Raw genomic sequence first — 17,854 nt, 5'->3', positions numbered from 1 at the left:
TTCCTGTGGTACTAATAGGATCAGAAGAACACCACCACCAATTGTCTTCAGGTAGCTTTAGGTTCACACTGTGCAGAGGACGCACTACACTAACTGTAAATACTGCAGCTGCTTTCCTGTGGTACTAATAGGATCAGAAGAACACCACCAATTGTCTTCAGGTAGCTTTAGGTGCACACTGTGCAGAGGACGCAGTAGAATAACTATAAATACTGTAACTGCCTGCCTGTGGTACTAATAGGATCAGAAGAACACCACCAATTTTCTTCAGGTAGCTTTAGGTGCACACTATGCAGAGGACACAGTACACTAACTGTAAATACTGTAGCTGCCTGCCTGTGGTATTAATAGGATCAGAACAACAGCAATTGTCTTCAGGTAGCTTTAGGTGCCCACTGTGCAGAAGACGCACTACACTAACTGTAAATAATGCAGATTCCTGCAGTACTAATAGGATCAGAAGAACACCACCAATTTTCTTAAGGTAGCTTTAGGTGCACACTGTGCAGAGGACGCACTACACTAACGGTAAATACTGCAGCTGTCTCCAGTACTAATAGGATCAGAAGAACACCACCAATTTTCTTAAGGTAGCTTTAGGTTCACACTGTGCAGAGGACGCACTACACTAACTGTAAATACTGTAGCTGCCTGCCTGCAGTACCAATAGGATCAGAAGAACACCACCAATTTTCTTTAGGTAGCTTTAGGTGCACACTGTGCAGAGGACGCACTACACTAACGGTAAATACTGCAGCTGTCTCCGGTACTAATAGGATCAGAAGAACACCACCAATTTTCTTCAGGTAGCTTTAGGTGCACACTGCAGAGGACACACTACACTAACTGTAAATACTATAGCTGCCTGCCTGCAGTACTAATAGGATCAGAAGAACACCACCAATTTTCTTCAGGTAGCTTTAGGTGCACACTGTGCAGAGGAAGCACTACATTAACTTGTAAATACTGCAGCTGCCTGCGGTACTAATAGGATCAGAAGAACACCATTGACTTTCTTCATGTAGCTTTAAGTGCACACTGTGCAGAGGACGCACTACACTAACTTGTAAATACTGCAGCTGCCTGCAGTACTAATAAGATCAGAAGAACACCACCAATTTTCTTCAGGTAGCTTTAGGTGTACACTGTGCAGAGGACGCACTACACTTCCAAATACTGCAGCTGCCTGCGGTACTAGTAGGATCAGAAGAACACCACCCATTTTCTTCAGGTAGATTTAGGTGCACACTGTGGAGAGGACGCACTACACTAATTTGTAAATACTGCAGCTGCCTGCGGTACTAATCGGATCAGAAGAACACCACCAATTTTCTTCAGGTAGCTTTAGGTGCACACTGTGCAGAGAACGCACTGCACTAACATGTAAATACTGCAGCTGCCTGCGGTACTAATAGGATCAGAACACCACCAATTTTCTTCAGGTAGCTTTAGGTGCACACTGTGCAGAGGAAGCACTACATTAACTTGTAAATACTGCAGCTGCCTGCGGTACTAATAGGATCAGAAGAACACCATTGATTTTCTTCAGGTAGCTTTAGGTGCACACTGTACAGAGGACGCACTACACTAATTTGTAAATACTGCAGCTGCCTGCCGTACTAATAGGATCAGAAGAACACCACCAATTTTCTTCAAGTAGCTTTAGGTGCACACTGTGCAGAGGACGCACTACACTTGCAAATACTGCAGCTGCCTGCGGTACTAGTAGGATCAGAAGAACACCACCCATTTTCTTCAGGTAGATTTAGGTGCACACTGTGCAGAGGACGCACTGCACTAACTTGTAAGTACTGCAGCTGCCTGCGGTACTAATAGGATCAGAAGAATACCACCAATTTTCTTCAGGTAGCTTTATGTGCACACTGTGCAGAGGACGCACTACACTAACTTGTAAATACTGAAGCTGCCTGCGGTACTAATAGGATCAGAAGAACACCACCAATTTTCTTCAGGTAGCTTTATGTGCACACTGTGCAGAGGACGCACTGCACTAACATGTAAATACTGCAGCTGCCTGCGGTACTAATAGGATCAGAACACCACCAATTTTCTTCAGGTAGCTTTAGGTGCACACTGTACAGAGGACGCACTGCACTAACTTGTAAATACTGCAGCTGCCTGCCATACTAATAGGATCAGAAGAACACCACCAATTTTCTTCAGGTAGCTTTAGGTAAACACTGTGCAGAGGACGCACTACACTAACTGTAAATACTGTAGCTGCCTGCCTGCGGTACTAATAGTATCAGAAGAACACCACCAATTTTCTTCAGGTAGCTTTAGGTGCACACTGTGCAGAGGACACACTACATTAACTTGTAAATACTCCAGATGCCTGTGGTACTAATAGGATCAGAAGAACACCACCAATTTTCTTCAGGTAGCTTTAGGTGCACACTGTGCAGAGGACGCACTACAATTTTAAATACTGCAGCTGCCTGCGATACTAATAGAATCAGAAGAACACCACTAATTTTCTTCAGTTAGCTTTAGGTGCACACTGTGCAGAGGATGCATTGCACTAACTTGTAAATACTGCAGCTGCCTGCGGTACTAATAGGAACAAATGAACACCACCAATTTTCTTCAGGTAGCTTTAGGTGCACACTGTGCAGAGGACGCACTACACTAACTTGTAAATACTGCAGCTGCCTGTGGTACTAATAGGATCAGAAGAACACCACCAATTTTATTCAGGTAGCTTTAGGTGCACACTGTTCAGAGGATGCACTACACTAACTTGTAAATACTGCAGCTGCCTGCGGTACTAATAGGATCAGAAGAACACCACCAATTTTCTTCAGGTAGCTTTAGTTGCACACTGTGCAGAGGACGCAGTACACTAACTGTAAATACTGTAGCTGCCTGCCTGTGGCACTAATAGGATCAGAAGAACACCACCAATTTTCTTCAGGTAGCTTTAGGTGCACACTGTGCAGAGGACGCACTACACTAACTTCTAAATACTGCAGTTGCCTGTGGTACTAATAGGATCAGAAGAACACCACCAATTTTTTCAGGTAGGTTTAGGTGCACACTGTGCAGAGGACACAATACACTAACTGTAAATACTGTAGCTGCCTGCCTGCGGTACTAATAGGATCAGAAGAACACCACCAATTTTTTTCAATTAGCTTTTTTTTTTTTTTTAAAAGGTTTTTATTTGCCAGATGTACATACATAGAATAACACATTGCATGTAAGGTATATTGTCGTTTGCAACCGTCAAAATATAATTAACAGTCAAGGGTAGTTTCGGATAAACATCCTATGATAAAGGATATATCAGTACAGGTAGCAATTTTTTTAACTCTAAAATACCAGTTATTTTCTGTAATTGTAATGCAAATTACCAGTAATCCAATATCTGTTATAAAACATAAAATAAAGTAAAAAAATAATATAAAAGTATATATATATATATATATATATATACATATATATAAAGTTAAAGAACTAAACCAAAGAGGTATATACCTCTTAAACCAATTGTGCTGTGCGCTGTCATCTCTCCAGTCCCCTGGAACATGTTCTCACAATATCATCCTACCCAGTCTATCATTCGGCTCTATTTTATAATAAAATCATTTTAGATGTCACATGGTGTAGTTTCGTTTGTGTTTATCCATCTGCCCCACACTCTATTAAATTTTTTCTTACTTCCTCTTGCTTCATATGTCATTTTATACAGTGTAATATTTGCATTAATTAATCTTTTCCAAGCTCCTAAGGTAAGATGATCCCTCTTTATCCAATTCAAGACAATCAGCTTCCTGACATAGTAAAACAATAATCTCATAAACATTCTAGTATTGTTGCTCATTACATCGTCCTCTATCACATTAAGAGACCCAGCAGTGGGCTACATATATTCGGAAGATCAAAGGTTTCTGCAACAAACTGGGTTACCTGTGACCATAAGGGTCGTACCCTACTACAGTCCCAAACCATGTGCATAAAAGTACCTTCTGCCACCAGGCATTTATGACAAATAGGGTCTGCTCTCCTGCCCATCTTATATAGTCTGTATGGGGTGTAATACATTTGATGTAGGTATCTTAGTTGGATCAGTTTATCCCTCGCAGAGATGACCGTGGACATATAGGAGGTTAAAACCTCATTCCAATGAGCCTCCGTCAACTCTGGGATAATGTCTGTCCATCTCTCTCTCATTTTCTTCTCTCTCGGCTGTGTTTTTTCCATAAGTACCGCATAATAAGTGGAAATACGTTTCGTGTGGTCATGTTCTGCAAGCATTGATTCATGTTTTGTGTTTTCTAACAGAACCATCCCAGTTCCAAATTGTGTATGCGCAGCATGCCGCAGCCTGGAATAATGGAACGCCCATGTGTCAGGGACACCCATTTCCCTCTTCAATTGTGCAAACATTTTAAATTCACCCCTCTCAAATAGTTGATGCACATACGTAAGACCAAATTTGGCCCACCTATATCCATCCTCCAAGCGAGAAAGGTCCTTTAGATGAGGATTCAACCATAGTGGTGTATTTGGTGATAGGTGTGGAGGTCCGTCTTGTATCGCTTAGCTGATTGAAGTACAGTTACCCCGGGGGGCAGGAGGCGGAGCCTAGCGGAGCAGACATGCATTGTTAGAGTTCCACACCGCTGAGGAGAGAAGAGAAGGAAAAAGCGGAGCCTGCAGGCTCAAAAGGTATCCATTTGAACCTTTTTGCCCCAGGGAACAAACTGTGAAAGTTTGGGCAGGAAATATGGTACTGGGAGGAAACCGTGGCAGAAATAAAAATCACCTCACAAAGAGCTCACAGGCACTCACTGCAGCTGAAGCAGCTCCAGTCACCTCACAATATACAGTACCAGGGCACTCCCACAGACAGAAAATGTCACAGCAAGACTCTCCATTTGAGTCAGATACAGAACAAATCCTCTCACAAACTTCTCCACAAGCCTCCTCAGTATCCCCAGTAATATTATTACGATTTGAAAAGATGCTTCATAAGGCTTTAAAACAAACCTCAGACCAAATAACAAAAAGCCTAACCAAAGAAATAAGAGAGCTGGGAAACCGCACCGCAGCCTTAGAAATAAAAATGGATGAAATTAAAATTACAACCCAAGAAAATATAACAGAATTGGAACAATTAAAAAAAGAGAATTTAATACTTCAAACTAAGCTCGAAGATTACGAATATAGAGCCAGACGTTCAAACTTGCGCATAAGGGGAATACCTGAAACTGTGACAGACCTGCAATCTACTATTACTGCTCTATTACAAGAACTAAAGCCAGATATCCCTATTGAACGTTTAGAACTGGACAGAGCACACAGAGCCCTCACAGCCAAAAAGAAAGATGGACCCCCACGTGATATAATCACAAAATTTCATTATTACAGAACGAAAGAACAAATACTAATTGCTGCAAGAGAAAAAAAGGAACTTAATTTTCAAGGACACAATTATCAAATTTTTGCTGACCTATCCCAACTTACTATTACTAAAAGACGATCCATGAAACCCCAACTAATGGAACTGCAACGCCACAACATTATGTATCAATGGGGCTTCCCCTTTTCAGTCAGATTTAACTACCAAGGTACAATTTACAGAAGCAGATCAGCAGATGAACTACAACAAACCCTTTTAAAATTAAATCTGACAGAACCCACAAGCAGCAACACTCCCACACGCAGAAGAATGGCATCATCTTCACCTTCAGGCAGCACCCAGAAAATTTCAGAACAAAATGGGAATCATCATTCTCACAAAAGAGGCCGTTATGCCACATCATCCATGGACCAAGAAGATTCAATGGACTGACATCCTAATTCCTGATATCTCTTCATTTATTATACTAAGAGATGGTTCTCTATAAAAAAACCTATATTTATAACTGAATGTAACTGCATTCTGATAGTCACACACTGTGTGGGATCATGTTACATTCCAGTTATATTTCTTATTACTTCTGATTCATATAGCCTTAGAATATATAAGTGAAATAAGGAAATTCTTGTTCAGTTATATATTATCAGGTAATAACAATAGATTTATTACTTTTTAGGACAATTATGTTCAATAATCCAGAAGTAATGGAAGCTTTTTCTTTCTTTTCTTAAAACAAATATATTATTACCTAACTAGTTCCTAGAATTATGTTTTTGTTTATTCTAATCTGAAGCAATACAACCTCAATTTTATGAGTTAACATATCTAAACAGTTACATATGAATAAAATATGTAATTGTTTACTCTAAAAGGGTTAAAATCCCAAAATAATTCAAACTATCTTCATCAATACCAAAGTTATTAACAGTACCTTTCTAACTGAATTATTTAGCCTAGGGCAAGACTAACCATATACAACCACCCTGGAATAAATAATTTCAACAAAAACTATATTCTGCACTCCAATTAATGAAACATCATTTTGATGTCTTTTGACATAGCACTTCTCTCCTGTAAGCGGAAGATCCGTGTACCCCCATTAGCCCTCCTCATTCTCCCAACCATATTATGTGGGAGTGTGAAGAAGGCACTTATTCCCCTGAGAGAGATATTTATTCTCTTTCACGGGTAAATTGTGATTACTTGCAAAAAATAATTTATACAATGTATCATCTAATTTCATATGTTTTTTGTTTACTCTTTACTCCAGAATTCACTGGTTTCTTTTCTATCTATTCATCTCTTCAGTCCACACAGGTTGATCTGCGCAGTCAGCTCTGCATAACAAAAAGTATGTCAAAACTATTTGATCTATTGCCATGGCACCACTGAATATACTTTCCCTGAATGTTCAGGGAATAAATGTCCCTCAAAAAAGGACCAAAGCCCTCCATACTTTCCATAACAAGAAGGCTCACATAGTATGCTTCCAAGAAACAAACACACTTCACCAAAGATTCTACTCCAAAATATATTTCTCCTTTTTATCAACAAATTTACACGGCTTCTGCCTGTACCAAGCAAAGGGGAACTCTAATTGCATTTCACCGATCCACACCATTCACCTTATCATCAGAAATTAAAGACCCAGAAGGTAGATACCTGATACTCATGGGTTATATAATGGATACAGCAATCACGGTGATTTCCTACTACGCTCCTAACAAACAACCTACACCATTCCTCTCACATATATTACAAGTGATTAATACACACAAAATAGGAACAGTAATAATGTGTGGGGATTCGAACCAGGTCCTCCTCCCATTTCTAGATAAATCACCTTTTACACCATCCAAAATAACCTCTAGATTACCTTTTTCTCAACTTCTTTCCAAATACAATCTGGTAGATTCATGGAGAGAAAGTAACCCAATGAAAAAGAAATTCACTTATTTCTCGCACCCTCATCAAACCTTCACCAGAATAGATCATATTTTTCTAACAATAGGAATGATACCAGAAATTATTGCATCAGATATAATTCCGATTCCGTGGTCTGACCATAATGCAGTATACACTACTATAGCCTCAGCCATACCAAAAGCGCATGACCCAACGTGGTACTTACTGGACATAATGCTCAAACACCCACTACATCAGATGGCCATTGAACAAGCTTTAAAGGAATACATATCAATTAATAATACAACAGACATCTCCCCAATAACACTGTGGGAAGCTCATAAGCCTGTCTTGCGTGGTACAATACAAAGACAAATGGCACTATTTAAACGGGAACGCAAAAATCTAGCAAAAAAACTAGAACTCAATTTTAATGCAGCCTACATATCATTTCAAGATAATCCATCTCAGAGTACAAAATCTCATCTGGAAAAATCTAGATTGGAATACGATCTATTTCTCACTGAGTCAGTTGATAAATCCCTCAAACGCTCCAAACACAATTTCTACATGAATACAAACAAACCAGGTACATATTTGGCTCGGGCATTAAATTCAACTAACAAATCTTTCAAACCAATACGTTTGAAATTATCAAAAAATGTTTACACTTGTAATCCAGTTAAAATAGTCCATAAATTTCACTCACATCTCGCAACTTTATACAAGACAAACAATGAATTTAATCCTACAGAAGCTGAATCCTTCTTCTCAAAAATAACCTTACCTGAGTTATCTCAGAATCAAAAAAGCAATTTGGATGAGCCTATAACTATAGATGAAGTTGCTAACGCCATAAAAGACCTAAAACTTAAGAAAAGACCAGGCCCAGATGGCTACTCGGCTTTATACTATAAAACATTCTCAGAAATACTCTCTCCCATTCTCACTGAAACTTTTAACAAACTTCTAGATGGACATTCTTTTCGGCAAGAAACACTAATGGCAATTGTTTGTATGATCCCAAAACCCCTTTCTGATGATACTTCCTGTGTGAATTATCGGCCTATCTCTCTGTTAAACCTCGATATTAAATTATTAGCAAAAATAATAGCAAAACGCCTCAATAGCATTATAGGAAAATTAATACATAGAGATCAAGTAGGCTTCATGCCAAATAGACAGGCAGGCGATAATATATGCAGGGCAGTGTTATTGGCACATATTGCTAAAAAACGGAAAATCCCTTTATGTTTTCTATCGCTCGATATTAAGAGGGCATTTGACACAGTATCCTGGCAATATATGCAATATTCATTACAAAAATGGGGTTTTGGACCCCACTTTTTAACATGGATCAAAGCATTATATAATAAACCCAAAGCCTATATAAAATATGCTGGATACAAATCTGAAGCCTTTAATATCGAAAGAGGTACCCGACAGGGTTGCCCATTATCTCCCTTATTATTTGCCCTTATACTCAAACCCATGGCCCAATACATCAGAACAAACCAAACTATAACTGGCATTGAAGTAGGAGGTATTACACACAAATTATGTATATTTGCAGACGATATATTACTTTTTCTATCATCACCACAGGTCTCTGGTCCTAACTTAATACCAGCTCTTGATGGATTTGCAGCCCTATCCGGCCTTATGATTAATCCTAAGAAATGCCTAGTGCTTAATATTTCACTCACAAACATGGAATTGATCCCGGCTAGGGCTGCACTCCCATTCACATGGGCAGAAAAATCAATCCCATATCTTGGAATTCATTTAACAGCATCTCATTCTGACTTATTCTCAACCAATTATCCTCCTGTATTAAGACAGATCACAAATCTAATAAAACAATGGTCGCAACTTCCTTTATCCTGGATAGGGAAGATTAATGCAATCAAAATGACTATTCTACCCAAATTGCTTTATCTATTCAGAGTCCTCCCTATTCCAATTCCTTCCTATTTTTTGAGAATAGTACAAAAAAGAGCAACTTCGTTTATATGGGGCTCTTCTAAACCACGTATACCTATACACACACTACATCTTCCCAAAAATAAAGGAGGCCTGGGATACCCTAATTTTACTAACTACTACAGAGCAGCACATTTGGCCAGTCTGTCCAAATACCATGCAAAACAGGAAATCCCATTATGGGTATTTATAGAGGCTTCAGAAAATGACCCTCTATTAATATCAAATTTATTATGGCTTGATCCTAAAGACCACTTTAAAATTCATAATCCCATAACTAAACACTTCTTATCTCTCTGGGATAAACTAAAAACCAAATATCAGTTACAATCTCCACACAATCCTCTCCTTTCTTTTATCAGAAATCCGGCCTTTTATCCGGCATGGATCTACCCAAATTCTTTTAAAGCTTGGACAACATCAGGCATTCAGACACTAAATGACTTCATAGCATCTAAATCATTCCTTTCATTCCCATCTCTTATAGAAAAATATGATCTACCAAACTCTGAGATATTTAGATATCTCCAAATCAAAAATTTCTATACACCATTCATAAAGGGGGATACACCATTATCCCAATTATCCATTTTTGAATCAATCTGTACAAAAGATCCATTTGCTAAAGGTACAATTTCATCACTTTATAATCAATTATATGGAGTAGCAAATCTTAATAGACCCTCTTACGTTCAGAGGTGGGAGGAGGACCTGGGACGAACTTTAGAAGACACGGACTGGTCTAACATATGGCTCACATCTAAGTCATCTTCACCCAACATCTTAGCACTGGAGACAAATTATAAAGTCCTAACTCGCTGGTACCTTGTACCCGCTAGAGTGGCAAAATATTCACCTAATACCTCAACTCTTTGTTTTCGAGGATGCCCAGAAATAGGCACATATTTACACATATGGTGGACGTGCCCAGTAATCCAAACCTTCTGGAAGGAAGTCTTCGTGATTGCATCTAAAATATTTAAAAAAATAATACAACCAGATCCATATTTAACTTTACTTAATCTAAAACCGGAATGGTTAACACTCTCTCAATTCAAACTTATGATCCAACTAATAACGGCTGCAAAACAAACAGTGGCCAAGGCATGGAAATCTCCTACATTGGTACTAGCAGAAACAATTCACAGAATGAATAACACAATGTCCCATGCTAAGATGGTAGCCATCGATCAAAATCAAATTCCAAAATTTGAAAAACTTTGGCATCCTTGGATAAAACAACAGTTCCTGTCAAACTTCAATGACTCTGTCCTGTTGCCATGGTAACAGATTAAATGACTTACAGAGACACCCATTCTAAGGCTTCAAAGAGAACTAAAAAGAATAATAAACTGACGAGCGGGACAACCTTGTGGACCATACCTCTACCTTTCAACCCTTTTTCTTCTTTCTCTTTCCTTTTCTCCACCTTACGATTAAAGCTCATTATCAGAATTTATTTGACCTATATACACTCTACTTGTAAACAATATGTTTAGTAGGTATAAATCATTTAAATACCTACAAAAGTAACTAAGGAAATGATATATATCTTTAATTTAGGTTTACGTGAACCCAATGTTTAATATTTGAAATTTCATGATATTTACCTATATGAACCCTACTGTAAAACAATGAGCTTACTTTATAGATCCTTGTAAACTTACTTTATGTTTCTTTATAACATTGTATACTCAATAAACTTCTTTTGACAAGGAAGTACAGTTACCCCATCTTGAGTAGGCACCATCCCTCTAAAAAAGAAATTCAAAAGTGCTTCGTCTGAGGTCGCAACAGCTGCCTCCACCGCAGTGGCAGCATTATTCAGCTGTGGAAACATGCGCCAGTGGGCCTGAACTAGTTGAAACGCCAAGTAGTACAAGCGAAGGTTGGGTATCGCCAGACCACCCCTTCCTACTGGTAGCTGTAGCATGGCCAGCGACACACAAGCTGCCTTGTCTCCCCACAAAAAGGAGGTCAACAGGGAGTCAATGTATCGGAACGTCTTTTTATGGATATATAGTGGGGCGTTAGAGAGTATATATAAAAATTTCAGGAGAAAAATCATTTTAAATAAGTTAGCTCTCCCCAACAATGTGAGCGGAAGATCTTTCCACTTCTGTACTCTATCCTTGAAGGCGTTGATTACAGGCCATAGATTCATTTTCGTGAATGATTGCACTGGCAATTGGATCTGTATTCCTAAGTACTTAAACTTGTTTGATATCACTAGAGAGCATTGGGTGGGAAGTACTAAGTTCGGCTGAGGATCTAGAGGAAACAGTGATGATTTGGACCAGTTAATTCGGAAACCAGAGAAATTACCGAATTCTTGAATTACATTGAATGCATTAGATAATGAGAGTTCCGGATCTCCTAAATATAGGAGCATATCATCCGCATATAATAGTTACATAGTTACATAGTTGCATAGTAGGTGAGGTTGAAAAAAGACACAAGTCCATCAAGTCCAACCTATGTGTGTGATTATGTGTCAGTATTTCATTACATATCCCTGTATGTTGCGGTCATTCAGGTGATTATCTAATAGTTTCTTGAAGCTATCAATGCTCCCCGCTGAGACCACCGCCTGTGGAAGGGAATTCCACATCCTTGCTGCTCTTACAGTAAAGAACCCTCTACGTAGTTTAAGGTTAAACTAGTCTTGTAGAGCGGGAGAATTATCGCTTTATCTCTGGAGTTGATCCCCCTTTTAATGCATGCCAATATTCTGTTTGCTTTATTAGCAGCAGCTTGGCATTGCATGCCATTGCTTAGCCTATCATCTACTAGAACCCCCAGGTCCTTTTCCATCCTAGATTCCCCCAGAGGTTCTCCCCCCAGTGTATAGATTGCATTCATATTTTTTCCACCCAAATGCATTATTTTACATTTTTCTACATTGAACCTCATTTGCCATGTAGTCGCCCACCCCATTAATTTGTTCAGGTCTTTTTGCAAGATTTCCACATCCTGCGGAGAAGTTATTGCCCTGCTTAGCTTAGTATCGTCTGCAAATACAGAGATTGAACTGTTTATCCCATCCTCCAGATCGTTTATGAACAAATTAAATAGGATTGGTCCCAGCACAGAACCCTGGGGAACCCCACTACCCACCCCTGACCATTCTGAGTACTCCCCATTTATCACCACCCTCTGAACACGCCCTTGTAGCCAGTTTTCAATCCATGTACTCACCCTATGGTCCATGCCAACACACCTTATTTTGTACAGTAAACGTTTATGGGGAACTGTGTCAAATGCTTTTGCAAAATCCAGATACACCACGTCTACGGGCCTTCCTTTATCTAGATGGCAACTCAACTCCTCATAGAAGGTTAATAGATTGGTTTGGCAAGAACGATTCTTCATGAATCCATGCTGATTACTGCTAATGATATCATTCTTATTACTAAAATCTTGTATATAGTCCCTTATCATCCCCTCCAAGAGTTTACATACTATTGATGTTAGGCTAACTGGTCTGTAATTCCCAGGGATGTATTTTGGGCCCTTTTTAAATATTGGTGCTACATTGGCTTTTCTCCAATCAGCTGGTACCATTCCAGTCAATAGACTGTCTGTAAAAATTAGGAACAATGGTCTGGCAATCACCTGACTGAGTTCCCTAAGTACCCTCGGATGCAAGCCATTTGGTCCCGGTGATTTATTAATGTTAAGTTTCTCAAGTCTAATTTTAATTCCGTCCTCTGTTAACCATGGAGGTGCTTCCTGTGTTGTGTCATGAGGATAAACACTGCAGTTTTGGTTACTGAAGCCCCCCGATTCACTCGTGAATACTGAGGAGAAGAATAAATTCAATACCTTTGCCATCTCCCCATCCTTTGTAACCAGATGTCCTTCCTCATTCTTTATGGGGCCAATATGGTCTGTCCTCCCTTTTTTACTGTTTACATACTTAAAGAATTTCTTGGGATTTTTTTTGCTCTCCTCCGCTATGTGTCTTTCATGTTCTATCTTAGCCATCCTAATTGCACCCTTACATTTCTTATTGCATTCTTTATAAAGTCTGAATACTGAGGATGATCCCTCAATCTTGTATTTTTTGAAGGCCTTCTCCTTTGCTTTTATATGCATTTTTACAATGGAGTTAAGCCATCCAGGATTTTTGTTCGCTCTTTTAAATTTATTACCCAATGGGATACATTGGCTAATGCCCTTATTTAACCACTTGAGGTCCGGGCCATAGCCGAATGACGGCTACAGCGCGGACCTCAATCTCCGGGAGGACGTCATATGACGTCCTCCCCTATGCACGCGCACCCTGCAGGGCGCGCGGTGTGCGCGCTGTGATCACCGAGTCAGGGAGACTCGGATGATCACAGATCCGAGTAAGGGGCTGGTCCTGGCCCCTTACCATGTGATCAGCTGTCAGCCAATGACAGCTGGTCACATGATGTAAGCAAAAGCTCGGTGATCGGTTTCGTTTTCTCCTCACGCTGACAGCGTGAGGAGGAAAAAAAAGCCGATCACCGGCTCATGTCAAAGGGACATCAGTCCCGAAGAGGAAGGAGGCACAGATGCCTCATCTGTGCCTCCAAGTGCCATCTGCCAGTGCCCACAGTGCCCACAAGTGCCACATATTAAAACCCACAAGTGCCACATATTAAAACCCACAAGTGCCACCTATTAAAACCCACAAGTGCCACCTATTAAAGCCCACAAGTGCCACCTATCAATGCCCACAAGTGCCACCTATTAGTGCCACCTAGCAGTGCTGCCATCAGTCAGTGCCCAATCAGTGCCCGACACTGCCACCCATCAGTGCCCATAACCGCCACCCATCAGTGCCCATCACTGCCACCTATCGGTGCCCATCAGTGCCGCCCCATCAGCGTACATCAACGAAGGAGAAAAATTAACTGTTTGCAAAAATTGATAACAAAATATAAAAAAAAATATAATTTTTTTTCAAAAATTCTGTCTTTTAAAATTTTTTTAACAAAAAATAAAAACCGTAGAGGTGATCAAATATCATCAAAAGAAAGCTCTATTTGTGGGGAAAAAATGATAAAAATTGCATTTGGGTACCGTGTTGTATGACCGCGCAATTGTCATTCAAAGTGCAACAGCGCTGAAAGCTGAAAATTGGTCTGGACAGGAGGGGGGTTTAAGTGCCCAGTAAGCAAGTGGTTAATATGCTCTTAAAGCAAACCCATCTCTCCTCCGTATTCTTTGTTCCTAATATTTTATCCCAATTTATGCCTTTTAGCAAGGTTTGTAGTTTAGGAAAGTTGGCTCTTTTGAAATTCAGTGTCTTTGTGTTCCCTTCATGTTTCCTATTTGTGTGATTTATACTGAAACTAATTGACCTGTGATCGCTGTTACCTAAATTGCCCCGTATTTCCACATCTGTGATCAGGTCTGTATTGTTGGTAATCAGTAGATCCAGTAATGTTTTATTTCTAGTTGGTGCGTCTACCATCTGACCCATAAAATTGTCCTGCAAGACATTAAGGAACTGGCGAGCCTTAAATGAATGCGCGGTTCCCTCCGCCCAGTCTATGTCTGGATAATTAAAATCCCCCATTATGATAACACTTCCCATCCTTGCTGCTAATCCAATTTGTGATAGGAGATCCGTCTCCACTTCCTCCCTCAGGTTAGGGGGCCTATAGGATACTCCCAGTATTATTTTTCCCTTAGCTTCATCCCTTTGGAGCTCTACCCATAAGGATTCCACGTCCTCCCTAGCTCCCTCACTGATGTCATCTCTCACATTCACTTGTACATTATTCTTAATATATAGGCATACCCCTCCCCCTTTTTTACCCTCTCTATCCTTGCGGTATAGGGTATACCCTTGAATGTTTGCCAGCCAATCATGAGAGCTGTTGAACCAGGTCTCTGAAATTCCCACAAAATCCAAATCCTCCTTGTACAACAGTATCTCTAGTTCACCCATCTTGTCCGCCATGCTCCTGGCATTGGTGAACATGCCACATAATGATACTCGTTCCTCCAGATCCCCAATCACGAGCCCCCTGATGTCATCCCGACTCCTAAGTTTAACTGCAAGGTATTCTATAGCTAGGGCGAAGAGGAGCGGAGACAGGGGGCATCCCTGTCTCGTCCCCCTACCTATCTTAAATGTATTTGAGATGAGCCCATTCACTCTAACACATGCCCGGGGATCATTATACAGTAACTTAACCCAGTTCACAAATCTAGGTCCAAAGCCCAATTTACTAAGCAGGGAAAACAGATAATTCCATTCAACCGAGTCAAATGCTTTTTATGTGTCGAGCGACGCCACCACTCTTTTACCTGTATTTGTATGTGAAATTTGTAAATTTACATAGAGCCTTCTAAGATTCATGTGGGTGCAACGGCCCGGGATAAACCCAGTTTGATCCGAGTTGATCAATTTAAGGATTACTGACTGCAATCTACCAGCCAAGATTTTGGCCAATATTTTCACGTCAGTATTGATCAAGGAGATCGGTCTATATGATTCACATTCGCTTGGGTCTCTACCGGGTTTTGGTATCACAACAATAAGGGCCTCACACATGGATTCCGGTAGTATACCTTCTTTTTCTGCATTTACAAACACTTTTTGGAGTCGCGAGATTAAGCTTTCTTTGTGTAGCTGATACCATTCCGCCGGGAAGCCGTCAAATCCAGGTGACTTACCCGGCCTAAAGGAGGAAATATCACCAGCTATCTCTTCTGAGGTAATGGAATGTTCCAATGCTACACTATCTTCCGGTGCCAAAGATGGAAGGTTCAGGTCCCCCAAATAGGAGGAAAGCTCCTGATCAGTACATCTTGATTGGGACTGGTATAGGTTGTCATAAAAGTCTACAAACATGTTCAGAATATCTCGTGAATCCCTCACCAAGTCTCCCGTCTGGTTGTTTAAGGTGCAGTACCGATGTGGGGGCATACAGAGGACGTGCCAAGAAGGCCAACAGGCAGCCACTTTTGTCGTCAAATTCAAATATGGATCTAGCTTGTTGTAGTTGTTTCTTCATAGTCTGGTCAGTCAGAAGTAATTTAAATTGCCTTGTCAGGTCTTGCCAAAACTGATAAGTCTGAGGTGAGGGGTTTTGTATATATTCCTGTTCAGCCGTTGCAGCATCACATTCAACCTGTTTAATATCTGAGTTTAAGGCATTTGCAAAGGCTCTCGTCTCTTTATTGAACACCCCCCTCATGGTGGCTTTAAAAGCCTCCCATTGATTATGTATCGAGGTCTCAGCACCGTTCTCCCTCCAGTAATGATTAATAGCCCTTTTGCAGCCAAGTGTCACGTATTCCTCCTGTAACCATTGTGTTTTTAGGCGCCATTGTCGTCTTCCAATGGGCACATTCAAATTTAATGTGACTTCCATTGGAGAGCGATCTGACAGAGCTCTAGGAAGATACCTGACCTCGGATATAATTTGGAGACCATCCATGGAGGACAGGAGCATATCTATTCTAGTCAGTGTCTTATGAGTTTCCAAGTGGCATGAATATGTTCTGACTCCTGGGTTATTGCAACGCCATACATCAATAAGTGCATAACTATCGAGCCAGGATGAAAGGGTCTGGCGCACGCCAGATGCACATCCATGCCTGTCAAGATCCCTATCCGACACTACATTAAAATCGCCCATTAATAATAGCAGGTCCTCTGCTATCTTCACAGTTTCATTTAGAATGCTTTCTAGTACTTGGAAGGAGAACGGTGGTGGAACATACACACACACCAAAGTTAATTATACCAAACATTTGACACACTAATATGGCATATCTACCATTAGGGTATGATTTGAGCTGTATAATTTGTGCCGCTGCTTTCTTAGTAACCAAGATGGCCACTCCCCGAGAATACGTTGAATATTCGGCATGTATGACCCTCATAATGTTAGCTTTCTTTAACGCCATGACTTTGGACCCCTGTAGGTGTGTCTCTTGTAACAGGACAATATGGGGTTTATCTTTGAGTTCATACCACGAACATTCCATGATAATATATTTATCTTACCCGCCATTGAAAGAGGAGTGATACCAGAACTCACTTCCCAGGAGAGCATCGGCTAACCAGCTTTTGGCCAGCCACTTCAATCTGTGAGGACTAAAACAGAGAGAGACAACAGCACACAGCACGAACCAACAGAGCATAACTTCCCTTCCCTTCCCACCCTGCACACAGCCTCAACATGCCGTGCGCCCATATCCCATAACTATAACAATAATAGACGACCTCAGGGGGTCATAGGTCATGGTCAATTTCTGAAGTTATAGTTCTTCAGCAGGGGGGGACCCACTGCTTACCAGTTTGTAGTGAATCTTGCGGTGGTAAGGGGAAAAACAGAGTGAACCACCACCCCCTGCCCCCCCTGTATGTATTAGGGAAACAATTTCTGTAGCCAATACCGGAGACAAAAAAAAAAAAAAACAGAAAAGAAGCAAAAGAAAGAGAAAAAAAAAACACCTCCTCTTCTTCTGTATAAAAGGATCTTAAAAGTACAAGTTCCCGGCAATACACAGTTCAGTAATACACTCAGGGGGGTAGATAATAAAGTTCCCCAAAGAAAAAAATAAAAATAAAAAATTTAAAATAATAAA

Source organism: Aquarana catesbeiana, linkage group LG02, assembly GCF_042186555.1.
Source record: "Aquarana catesbeiana isolate 2022-GZ linkage group LG02, ASM4218655v1, whole genome shotgun sequence".
In the NCBI taxonomy this organism is placed as follows: Eukaryota; Metazoa; Chordata; class Amphibia; order Anura; family Ranidae; genus Aquarana; species Aquarana catesbeiana.
This window is presented reverse-complemented; position numbering follows the sequence as displayed.